A 13,843-nucleotide genomic window follows, 5' to 3' on the forward strand; every position below is an offset into this window, starting at 1 on the left:
AGTTCCTTGTATCACAGTGATGTTCCACAGTTCCTTGTGTCACAGTGACGTTCCACAGTTCCTTGTGTCACAGTGACGTTCCACAGTTCCTTGTGTCACAGTGATGTTCCACAGTTCCTTGTGTCACAGCTGACTGTTCCACAGTTCCTTGTATCACAGTGATGTTCCACAGTTCCTTGTGTCACAGTGATGTTCCACAGTTCCTTGTGTCACAGTGATGTTCCACAGTTCCTTGTGTCACAGTGATGTTCCACAGTTCCTTGTGTCACAGTGATGTTCCACAGTTCCTTGTGTCACAGTGATGTTCCACAGTTCCTTGTGTCACAGTGATGTTCCGCAGTTCCTTGTGTCACAGTGATGTTCCGCAGTTCCTTGTGTCAGTGATGTTCCACAGTTCCTTGTGTCACAGTGATGTTCCACAGTTCCTTGTGTCACAGTGACGTTCCACAGTTCCTTGTGTCGCAGCGACGTTCCACAGTTCCTTGTGTCACAGTGATGTTCCACAGTTCCTTGTATCAAAGTGACGTTCCACAGTTCCTTGTGTCAAAGTCAATTATACTTGTGTCAATTATACAAAAGCTCTTGTAAAAAAAGGCCTTGTGTCAATTATACAAAAGCTCTTGTAAAAAATGGCACAAAGTAACTAAATTTGCTCAAAGGTCACTATAAAACACACGCCACGTCGTTTCAAATCATCGAACTTTCCAAATTAATGAAAAACAAAAAGTTACAGTGTTCGAGTTACTTGAAAACAAAACAAAAACAAAGAACCATGTGGAGAAGCGGGAAGGAAGGGAGAGCGCGTGCGTCCACAACCACCGCTTGCACCACACTGACACGTCCTTTCCGTCAGCCGACGCTCAATGCCACCCGTACTCATAATCTCATGTGCCAATTTTTTAAATTAATTTGTTGAAAAACAATATATATTAGGCTGTTTTTGAGCCAAAAAGCATGTTTAGGAAATATATCAATTAACGAAGCAGTAAAATTACAGCAAAAATATTAGTTATCGCAAGCGGAAATAATTTTTTTCTGGTGGTTGGTTCGAAGACAATATGTCGTCATGGGACAGTTCCCTAGCAATGTAGGTACTAGGCATTATCATGAGTCAAAGATAATGTACTCAGGTATCGCTGTAAGCCATTGTGAGTCGCTGTAGGTCTACAGGATTGCTTGCTAGTTTATTCCTTACCTTGTCACCCCCATATTATTAAAGGTAGGATTACAGCCTAGTAATGTAAAATTTAACCCTAGGCAATTGTTACTTATTATTGTTCACTCCTATGAGAAAATATCCCAGTTATCTCCATTTAGACGTTATGGGACCAACCAAACTCAACCAGTCAGCTACTATGGTTGATCCACAGGTTGATCCACAGTCAGCTACTATGGTTGATCACCTGCTGACAAGGCAACTCAGTAAATGTGAAAATTTGTCACAAGTCTCCAGTTGATTATCAGCAGCTGGAAATCTCACCATGGGTGACTGATAACAAATTGGACCAAGTGAAAAGAATGATTGAGTTTTACCCAAATGAGCTCCTTGCTAGTGACACAACAACTGACTATATGGAGCAGATCATGTCTGACCTGGCAATGTAAGAGGATGATACTCAAGCCAGATTGGATCCCTTACTCAAAATATTAACTGTACATAAGGCAGCATCTACTATAAAAGTGTCACAATCTGCACTCAAGTCGATTGTGGACGATGAGAATGGTCCAGGACGGACCGAAACGTCGTCATCCCTTCACTTTCTAGAGTGTGGTCTGGTCAACAATTAATTTACTCCAATGTTATTTAAACTACATGCACATATAATTTAATATTATCGTGACTGAATCGAATCCAACCTGACACTAACTAGAACGCCTACTACTAACACATATTATTCTACTAATACTAATATTGTCCCTTTTCAATATTAATTGAAATTATTTGTTGTTTAAATAATCCACATTTTATATATATTAGTAATAATATAAATTCTCAAGGATTAAACTTCCGTTTAGTAAAATATAACCTCCTCCCCATTTTTGTGAAGTGGAAATTTGATTGGTGGTATAAGTTCTATCTATATACAGCTCACTAGCAAATGAATAATCCATACAGTCCACTCAAAATAATGAAATAGTCATTCAAAATAATAAATCGCTGGTAGAGTTTCCCCACACCGGGGACTCACTAATTCACTGGGGACTCACTAATTCACCGGGGACTCACTAATTCACCGGGGACTCACTAATTCACCGGGGACTCACTAATTCACTGGGGACTCACTAATTCACCGGGGACTCACTAATTCACCGGGGACTCACTAATTCACCGGGGACTCACTAATTCACTGGGGACTCACTAATTCACCGGGGACTCACTAATTCACTGGGGACTCACTAATTCACCGGGGACTCGCTAATTAACCGGGGACTCGCTAATTAACCGGGGACTCGCTAATTCACCGGGGACTCGCTAATTCACTGGGGACTCGCTAATTCACCGGGGACTCACCACCTGTGTCCCCTTGTTCGTGTTCCATCCGTGCTAAATAGTTTGTCTTTGTCCACCCTGTCAATTTCTCTAAGAATTGTGTAGGTGGTGATCATGACTCCTTTTACTCTCCTGTCTTCCAGGGACGTGAGGTTTAGCTCCCGTAGCCTTTCCTCGTAGTTCATACCTCTCAGTTCTGGGACTAGCCTGAAGGCATACCTCGAAATCTTCTCTAACTTTGTCTTGTGTTTAACTAAGTATGGACTCCAGGCTGCAGCTGCATACTCCAGGATTGGTCTGACATATGTGATACAAGGTTCTGAATGATTCCATACGCAAGTTTCTGAAGGAAGTTCCTTTGTTGGCCACTCTAGCATACGCCGCTGATGACTGCGAGTCACCATGGGTGAACACGTAAACACCAATCATGTGACAACTCAGCTGCCCTAAAATGATGACGCTTGTACGTTATTGTCTTCAGTAATGTTACCTTGTGTTTCCCTAGCACGAACACCTCCCCCTCTCCCAGCCCGCCTCCTCGCTCTCTCGGCACGGCGTACCTGGCATTGTGTACGCGGCACTGCGTACCTGGCATTGTGTTCGTGGTGCTGCGTACCTGGGGCGACGACCGTGCCTGGGGCGACGACCGTACCTGGGGCGAGGACCGTGCCTGGGGCGAGGACCGTACCTGGGGCGAGGACCGTGCCTGGGGCGAGGACCGTACCTGGGGCGAGGACTGTGACTGAGGCGACGACCGTGCCTGGGGCGGGGACCGTGCCTGGGGCGAGGACCGTGACTGGGACGAGGACTGTGCCTGCGGCGTCGACCGTGCCTGGGGCGAGGACCATGCCTGGGGCGAGGACCGTGACTGGGACGAGGACTGTGCCTGCGGCGTCGACCGTGCCTGGGGCGAGTACCATGCCTGAGGCGACGACCGTGCCTGGGGCGAGGACCGTGCCTGCGGCGAGGACCGTGTCTGAGGCGTGCCACGGGCAGGGAGTGCGGGATACGACCAACAAGAGGCGACCATGGCGCGTGTCACGTCCTGGACTCTTTGTTATTATGACGTAACCTCTACTGGCCCGCTGCTCTCAACAGCCAATGGCAGCCCAGCGCGCCCATAACCCGGAATTTCTATTGGTTACTTACAATGAACTTCAGTGAAACGGGGTTGTCCCCGGATGCTCCAGATTCTTCATTATTCACAATGTTCTTTTCATATTTATGAGCTGTTTTGTGAGAGACGTTCCGCAGATCTCTCAACAGCCAATGCTTTTTTGTATTTCACTTCAATACAATAAAAACAGCAATCTCACTGTCCTGTTGTCGCTGTATCAGAGGATGACAACGTGTTCATGAATTCTGGTAATATTAATTTGTCTCTACTCATATATAATATAATATATTTACTCATATTTTGTATGTATAATAATGTCAGCGATTATTAGAATATAGATTTGTGTTTCACTAAATATGCAATTTATTTGTTCAAGAAAGATGATAGGTAAGCAACCCGTCCTCGACTCAAGTCCATTACATCCAGCGGTCGACCCCACAGACGCATTCATAAATTTTAACATGCTGTTCATTGAAAACGGGAATGTTCTCAAATATAAATTAATATTATAATATAATACCATATTGTGTATATATAGGCATAGGTTAAGTTAGGTGTTTAGGTTCTGTTGACGATTATTTGTATTTGTAGTACGTGGGTGAAGCATTTATAGCGTTGTGGTTCGAACAAAATTCATCAGTGAAGCACTTGTTCCGGAAGTGTTCGAACGTCATCAGTTGTGAGTCGTGTGTAAACCGTTTTTCATTCATAAACAGCTGGGGTTTGGCGGGTGCATGGAATCACTTTTGGGTCTTTGTTTGGAGGACGGGCTGAGAGCCCAGCTCCACGGTTCGAGTCCTCCTAGAGCAGCCCGTTCTCCAAAGATCCAAAGTCCATTCCATGCACCCGTCAAACCCCAGCTGTTTATGAATGAAAAACGGTTTACACACGACTCACAACTGATGACGTTCGAACACTTCCGGAACAAGTGCTTCACTGACGAATTTTGTTCGAACCACAACGCTGTAAATGCTTCACCCACGTACTACAAATACAAATAATCGTCAACAGAACCTAAACACCTGACCTAACCTATGCTTTCTAGAAAGATTTTTCAAAATTAAAGTGATCTAAGTCTCCCATACTGTAATTATATCGGCAAATTTATTCCATGATGATGAAATAAGCGTGGTAATGGCTTGACAAGAATGTCCCTGTACACATCTTGGCATTTTCTCCATATTAAATATAGCAGTTGCCCGCGGTGCAAATATGGATTAATTGTATGCAGACACACTAAATCTGTGTACATACTTGTAAGTTTCCATATGAATATATATTTTTTTTTGCAAATGTAGTCCATTGTTGCTCTGAAATAACTTTAGAATTATTTGCTTTATTTGAATAACATCGGAAAATTATGCACTTATTTTCTAAATCCTTAACTGCACACGTGTTTAAAATATTAGCTTAGTTAACCAGCTTGAATTAACTATGTTTTATGTTTGCTTTAAGCTAAGAGTTTGTGAACTATTGGTTTTAAATTTGGCTTTGAATAATATTTGCATTATTGCAAGAAGCTTGCACAAAAGTAAGATTCCATGGATGCCAACACAGTTTGCAATGGTGTTCTCCTCACTATTAATGCCCGTTGAAATAGATTATATCTCGTCTGTGGCGAGAACTATATCCAAAGTTTACCAGTGATCCAAAGTTTACCAGTGATCCACAGTTTACCAGTGATCCAAAGTGTACCAGTGATCCAAAGTGTACCAGTGATCCAAAGTTTACCAGTGATCCACAGTTTACCAGTGATCCAAAGTTTACCAGTGATCCACAGTTTACCAGTGATCCAAAGTTTACCAGTGATCCACAGTTTATCAGTGCTCCAAAGTTTACCAGTGATCCAAAGTTTACCAGTGATCCACAGTTTACCAGTGATCCAAAGTTTACCAGTGATCCAAAGTTTACCAGTGATCCAAAGTTTACCAGTGATCCAAAGTTTACCAGTGATCCACAGTTTACCAGTGATCCAAAGTTTACCAGTGATCCAAAGTTTACCAAAGTTTATCAACAGATCTCACTCTATGACTAACCATCCTGTGAAATGAAGATTTTTGTTAGCATCACATAGTCTAATCAACCCTTCATTGTAGTCTAGAGTACCATCATAAACGTATATGTTCCTATGTTGTTAAAAAAAAAATTAAAAATAAAACCTAATGGAAGCCGTTGTGGAATTCCCGGGGTTTTTGTTCAGTATTTTCCTGAAATGAGACGCATTACTGGCGGGAAAAAACGCCTCTCTTCTGGGGCCCCATTTGCGTTAATTTCCAAGACAGAGTGACTAACTTTCCCATAAAACAATATTCATAACGCATAATCTTTAAATGGAAATAATACGCACATTCTTCTGGGATTCCTTTTCCATCAGAATTATTTTTGTAATTGTAGTAATTATTATTACCATATAATATTATTAATAATGCAAATATTATTACTAATTCTAATGCTTTTATTAATATATTCCTTTACGCGCTAGCTTAGTTTGCTTTGTAGTTCGCAAGCTATAACATAATTTTAAGTTATCTGTAGCACTGCGGGGATTCTATATTTTGTTAAACACTATTGTGTGTCGTAAACTATCTATTTACAAGATTTTTAAATTATTGAAACGGCATTGTGGTTTGGTGATCAGCCTCTTGTCAAAATGCCTTCCAAAATTTTGAGTATTTAGTGAAAACGAAGTTTTTATTAATAAAATAATGATAATTATTATTATTGACTTCAAAAGTAATATGGCTCTTAAATGCTAATGATTTCTTAGATACTTAAATAACAAATATAATTTGCGTCTAACCCACGGAAATCTTAATCTAAGTTAGTGACAAATTGCTGTTATTTTAAATTTTTTTCAAAATATCCTAAAGTTATATTTAATTGCTGTTAAAGGATTTGTATAGATTTCTTAAAATTTAATTCTTCTTTGTTAATAAATATATTTTTGTCTTAATATACTCTTTCTTAACTAATCTTTGCAATACCCATTATAGACACTCAAACGAACTCAACCTAACATATCCTAATTCCTTCGTTACCTAAAACCTTACCCAGCCTACCCTAACTTTCTTAACCTTACCTCTCTAAGTGTACGCCAACTATCGTCTCTCCTACACTATCCTGTCTTAGTCTAAAACTGACTAAACTTATACACACTCAAATATTTCTAACAAAATCTAAGTTACCCATCCTTACCAAACGTATTGCATCCTAATCATTCATAGCCAATCATAACTGTAGCCTAAATCGAGCAGAACCGATGAAAACCTATTGTTTCTAACCTATATAGTCTATTCAACCTACAAAGACTCGTTAACCTATACACAGAGTATATGAATCTGACTAATATAAATATATCCTAAGCCCATTCTGTCTACATCCTGACCTAATGGAACCTGCTGAGACCAAATCTTACTTTCCCAGTCCTGGTTTATCTTTGTGCTAACTTAGCTATATTCCTCGCTCCTGTCTCTGAACGAGAAACATGAAGTACTTTAGGACGTGAGTATAGAATCTGGATCTTGGGTAGCGGGGCATCTTAAGACAGATGCTGCACGCACCAAAATGGTCTCGGGTGGGTATAGGCGGCATCATAAAAACTGGTGCTTCAGGAACCAGCTCATTCAAGGATTCGGTTCCCCACCAAGTGTTGCCTGTCCAGTATATACATAAACCGCCATTGGATACCCAGCAAGCTATTTCTGGAAGAATGCGACTCCTGGCGAGTTAGTGTGATCTGAGTAGTCACGGGGAAGATTGTCTTTATATCTGCTGGACAACATCAAGCAACTGTTGCTTGTAAACCTCCACTATTATTAACATCCAGAGACGACTTGATAATGGTCCAGGACGGAGCGAAAAGTCGTCGCTTCTCAATGTTCCTTTGATATTATGTACTCTCTTACTTCTGAGTTGAGGTTCGGTAATCATATTAACATCTAGATTTACCATGCTAGAACGCTGCATTTGTCTACATTATATGTCAAGGTCGAGGTCACTAATAGTGGACCACATCAGGGGACCAAGGTCACTAATGGTGGGCCACATCACCAAGGGGGGCCTCGTAGCCTGGTAAGGGGGCCTCGTAGCCTTGGCAAGGGGGCCTCGTAGCCTGGTGGATAGCGCGCAGGACTCGTAATTCTGTGGCGCGGGTTCGATTCCCGCACGAGGCAGAAACAAATGGGCAAAGTTTCTTTCACCCTAAGTGCCCCTCTTACCTAGCAGTAAATAGGTACCTGGGAGTTAGTCAGCTGTCACGGGCTGCTTCCTGGGGTGTGTGTGTGTGTGGTGTGGGGAAAAAAAAAATAGTTAGTAAACAGTTGATTGACAGTTGAGAGGCGGGCCGAAAGAGCAAAGCTCAACTCCCGCAAAAACACAACTAGTAAACACATCAGGGGACCAAGGTCACTAATGGTGGGCCACATCAGGGGACCAAGGTCACTAATGGTGGGCCACATCAGGGGACCATGGTCACTAATGGTGGGCCACATCAGGGGACCAAGGTCACTAATGGTGGGCCACATCAGGGGACCAAGGTCACTAACGGTGAGCCACATCAGGGTACCAAGGTCACTAATGGTGGGCCACATCAGGGGACCAAGGTCACTAATGGTGGGCCACATCAGGGGACCAAGGTCACTAATGGTGGGCCACATCAGGGGACCAAGGTCACTAATGGTGGGCCACATCAGGGGACCATGGTCACTAATGGTGGGCCACATCAGGGGACCAAGGTTACTAATGGGGGACCAAGGTTACTAATGGTGGACCAAGGTTACTTATGGTGTGCCACATCAGGGGACCAAGGTTACTAATGGTGGACCACATCAGGGGACCAAGGTCACTAATAGTCAACCACATCAGGAGGCAATTCATCAACAAAATAACCAACTTTGCTCTATAAATATATTAAGCGGTATGTTCAATTTTGTATCGAAATGTGATTTAATACTGTATGTTAAATGTTAAAATCGGATAGTTGTATGTCCGATTTAACATTTAATGCAGTAGTGAGGGTTTTTGATGCAGGTGCAATGAGCCATTTGTGGCTCAAATAAATATCTCTGATATTCCTAGAGTCAGACTAAATCTATGCAAACACTCCATGCAAATATAAATACCCAGTCTATGGAACTTTCTTCCCAATGAATTTAACAACTGGCCAATCTATACTCTATTCAAAAGTAAAACTAAAAACTAATGTGACTAAGTTTAACATCATAGTTTTCCTACTTGGTGCTCCAAGCCTAAACTGTATCTTGTGTTACCTACTGACCTAACTTCGTACTTAATACATGCAACTCCACCAGTGTCATCAGTGCTATCAATTTATTCTGTAGGTATTGTGTTGAACTCAAATTCTGCTACAATGTACCTATCATTACTTTTACTTTTGTATCAGTCTAAGGACCTGCAGGAATATAATGCTCAAACCCCAGTGTTATGTACTCTTATAACCCAATGTACCTTCTTGTATATAAATAAATAAATAAATAAAATAAATAAAACAATTCAGGCCTCCTAATGTTTATAATATTGTGAATGTGCAAATATTATTGGTAAATGTGGGATCTACAAAACATTAATTGCTTTAAGTACAGTAATGAACTTTATATATCTTACTGATAGTATTGTACCACATTAATATCTGTACTGTACTCCAGTACATTGGTCCGGATGTGGTTAGGTAAGTCTTACCTAACCTTATTTAGTGTTTACCTTACCTTATTTAGTGTTTACCTTACCTTACCTTATTTAGTGTTTACCTTACCTTATTTAGTGTTTACCTTACCTTATTTAGTGTTCATCTTACCTTACCTTATTTAGTGTTTACCTTACCTTATTTAGTGTTCATCTTACCTTACCTTATTTAGTGTTTACCTTACCTTATTTAGTGTTTACCTTACCTTACCTTATTTAGTGTTTACCTTACCTTACCTTATTTAGTGTTTACCTTACCTTATTTAGTGTTTACCTTACCTTATTTAGTGTTCATCTTACCTTACCTTATTTAGTGTTTACCTTACCTTATTTAGTGTTCATCTTACCTTACCTTATTTAGTGTTTACCTTACCTTATTTAGTGTTTACCTTACCTTATTTAGTGTTCATCTTACCTTACCTTATTTAGTGTTTACCTTACCTTATTTAGTGTTCATCTTACCTTACCTTATTTAGTGTTTACCTTACCTTATTTAGTGTTCATCTTACCTTACCTTATTTAGTGTTTACCTTACCTTACCTTACTTGGTGTTTACCTTACCTTACCTTATTTAGTGTTTTATATTTGTGCACATATTATATGGGTAAGCAGTTTTACACTATAAACAGCATTTGAATGCGGCAACTATTAAGAAAGTTTGGTAATACTTATTCTGATTCAAATTCATTAGCCTAGTCTTCAGTTTTAATATGCTATTAATAATTTAATATATACGCCTCTAATTACTAGAATACTTTACAACTTTAATTATGGGTAAGCCATTTCTATTAGCAAAAAAAATGGTATGTTGAAAAAGCACATTGACTACTGGCTTCTTATAGATTTAAATGAATAGCAGTTAATATTGATTTATTAAGTGTGTAAATCACGAAAATTACCGTGATAAAAAAAATGTGACAGTGTCAGATCACGGAGGAAGAATTGAAACAGGAATTTCCTTAAGCATTTTCGTATATTAATACATCTTCAGAAGGAATCTTCTTATTTATTGATTTATTAAGTATTTATTTAATAACTTGCTATCGAAATTTGTATTTGTCTTTAAATAAAATACAAATTTAATACGAGTTAGAGACACACAGAGCCAATATTGCTGGCAGGACGGGCCCAGACCTCATCAAAAGTACTATATTTTGAGTTGCCATTTGCGTACGTATTAGTTGAGGAAAACCTTAAGGAGCCGGTCGGCCGAGCGGACAGCACGCTGGACTTGTGATCCTGTGGTCCTGGGTTCGATCCCAGGCGCCGGCGAGAAACAATGGGCAGAGTTTCTTTCACCCTATGCCCCTGTTACCTAGCAGTAAAATCGGTACCTGGGTGTTAGTCAGCTGTCACGGGCTGCTTCCTGGGGGTGGAGGCCTGGTCGAGGACCGGGGGGACACTAAAGCCCCGAAATCACCTCAAGATAACCTTGACTTATGAACTGCTTGCGTAAAGCTACGACTGCTCTGGAGGTGTCGCAGCAGAAGGCGGTGTTCCTAGGAAGATCGGCGATCGTAAATGTCATCCTGAAACACGACGTATACGCCACGACGGCGGTAAGAATGTAAAGGTTTCCTAGAGTACTTGTGTAACTGCGGCCCTCCCACGCGGCCTGCTGGCTGGGCGGCCTTGAAGCCCACACAGCCTCCTTCCTCAACACCTTCACTATTTTTACAGTTTCAGTGTGATTATTACTATTTTTATCATTATTGATATTGTTATTATTTATATTTATTATTATTTATATTCAAGTTCAAGTACGTTTATTGACATAAGAAAGAAATACATCTCAAAGGGATAGAGTAGCTTAGGCTATTTCTACCCCCTTATTATTTATATTTATTATTATTATCTTTTATATATAACCTAATATAACCTAAAAGGGGTACCACCTCTGGTGCAAGTGTAGGGACCCATAGCCTCGGAGAAGAAAATATTGAGTACTCAGAGAAGACCTTGTGGATCCTCACTGAACACTTTGATTGCTTTAAGTACAGTAATGAGCTTTATATATCTTACTGATAGTATTATACCACATTAAAATCTGTACTGTACTTTATTATTATTTATATTATTATTTGTATAATTATATATAATAATATTATTATATATTATGTGTATTATATTAATATTTTTATTTGCGTTAATAGTATTGTTGTTTCTCTTTATTGAGTGTTAGTATTAGTACTGTTTCCCCAGGAAGTGTAATAAAATGCAATATACTCCTAACCTTGGACTGTCGAGAGAGAGAGAGTGAAAATACCAACAAAAAATACAACATTTCTCTGTAGCACTGTGTTGGGCAGGTGTATGTGGGAAGGTCCCGTGCAAAGTGTGCACACCTTTATTTCATTAATAATACTTTTCTGTTCAACATATTGACTGAGAGACGACTTCGTTACAATTTTAACTTGTAATTATATATAATATACAATGATTATAATTTGGTGTTTGGAACAAAGAGAGGAAAGCGAGATGGTGGCCATGGCTGTGGCCTTACAGAGGTCGTAGTTGTGTTTCAAGATTCCGGGGTGTGGAGGTGCGTGCGTCTCCTACACGTAGGATGTACTGAGTAAAACTGGGAACCATGCGGAAGGTTTTATGTTGAAGCCTGGCAGGAATATGTTGCGTTAGTTATTTTAGGTGTGGCAGTAAGATGTAGCCTATGACCTCTGAGTGTGTACTGCTTGCCTAACTGTGACAGTGAGAGCGAGAACTAGCTCTTAGGCCTTCACCTGATACATATGGTTCCTCGTTCATTTACTTCCTGCTTTTACTGGTTAGTCTATTACTATATCGTACTTGGTCCTGAAGCAATAAATGGAGGAGGCTTCCTTGACCTCTGCTCGAAGCTCGGTCCTCGTGTTCACAAACCTCACTACGCAGGCCGTCCGCCTAAGGTTCCCCAACGTCAAGAAACTGTCGTGCTAAAGTGTCCTATCCTAACCTACCAGAGGACCCTAAACAAAAAAATGGGACAGTGTGTCAATTTCGCGAGCCGCTACCATTTTCTAGTACGACGATTTTTAGGCAGGTAGTATATAGCCTTAAGTAGAGTATACGTCAAAATGCGACGTTCTATTAGGAGGACAGGTTGCACTGTCTTGAAGCTCTGTAGGTTTGTTCCATGTCCGTCTCAATTATTCCTCTTGGTATCTCATGCTGTGATCATAACTCTTCTGGTCTTTCTGTCTCTTAGTGTCATCAGACTGAGTTCCTTGTATGCAGTCGTCATAGCTCGGCTCTCTTATCTTGTTGTAAATGTATTTCATCACATTCTCAAATATTTACACATATTTCAGTACGTCAATATGTGTCATCACATCTTGTTTATCAGTTGTCGACCTGCACCAGAGCTCTCAAGGACACCGTACTCCAGAACACAATAACAGGATGTAGTAAACACTAATTTAGGCTATACATTGAAGTTTCCAACACCACCCGGTGTCCTCAATAACCTTTATAACCTAATTTCCTAATTATATAACATAATAACCTAATATAACCTCAATAACCTAATTTCCAGGGTCATATTCTAAATAAAGCAAAAAAAGATTTTAAAACTGTTGGCATTCTTTCCAAGATCAGATATTATGTACCTCGCCCTGCCCTGGTGACGCTCTATTACTCCCTCATCTATCCTTATCTCAACTATGGTATTTGTGCTTGGGGTTCTACTACCCAAAATCATTTACGTCCTCTAATTACCCAACACAAAGCTTCTATTAGAACAATATCTAACTCTGGCCCCAGACAGCACTCGGTACCCTTACTCAAATCTCTGAACATGTTAGATATTAAATCACTGCACATTCTCTCATGTGTACTCTATATATTTAAAACTCTGAATTGTAATGTCAATCCTGACCTTAAAAGCTTCTTAAAAGGATGTAACAGGACCCATGGGCACCACATCAGAAACAAATGCCTATTTGACATTCCAAGAGTACTACTTAATCAAACTAGGAATGCTCTACAAATCAAGGGACCCAGAATGTGGAATGACCTTCCCAATCATGTCAAAGGCTGTACCTCTCTCAATCAGTTTAAGATGAAAACTAAGTACTACCTAATTAACTCCCTGTAACCTACCTTACCCCTAAATGTCAACCCATGTCTTACTATTTTTAAACAATGCTGTTTGTTGACCAACTTGTATATTGGCTATTTTCTACCATGTTCCCCCCCCCCCTCCTTTTTTATCTTTTTTTTCAACGCAATTTATACTTGAAGCTCAATTACTATTAAGTTTTAGTGTAAGTGTTTTTCCCCCATCTCACCTTGCCCGAAACGCTATGCGTACTAGTGGCTTTAGGTATTGTATGCACAAGCTCTATCCATAAATCCAACATTATGTTTGTAAATCAACTATGTATGTACTTTCCTGAATAAAATTTACTTTACTTTAAAGCTTAACCGGCCTCCATGTGCGGTACCAACACAAGCCTACTCTTGAGGCTCTCTCAGATTACCGGCTTAAATATTAGTCTTTTCATTACAGCACACAGCTTCTACTTACGATTCCTTGCGAG

This window comes from Procambarus clarkii, chromosome 65 (genome assembly GCF_040958095.1).
Source record: "Procambarus clarkii isolate CNS0578487 chromosome 65, FALCON_Pclarkii_2.0, whole genome shotgun sequence".
Classification (NCBI taxonomy): domain Eukaryota; kingdom Metazoa; phylum Arthropoda; class Malacostraca; order Decapoda; family Cambaridae; genus Procambarus; species Procambarus clarkii.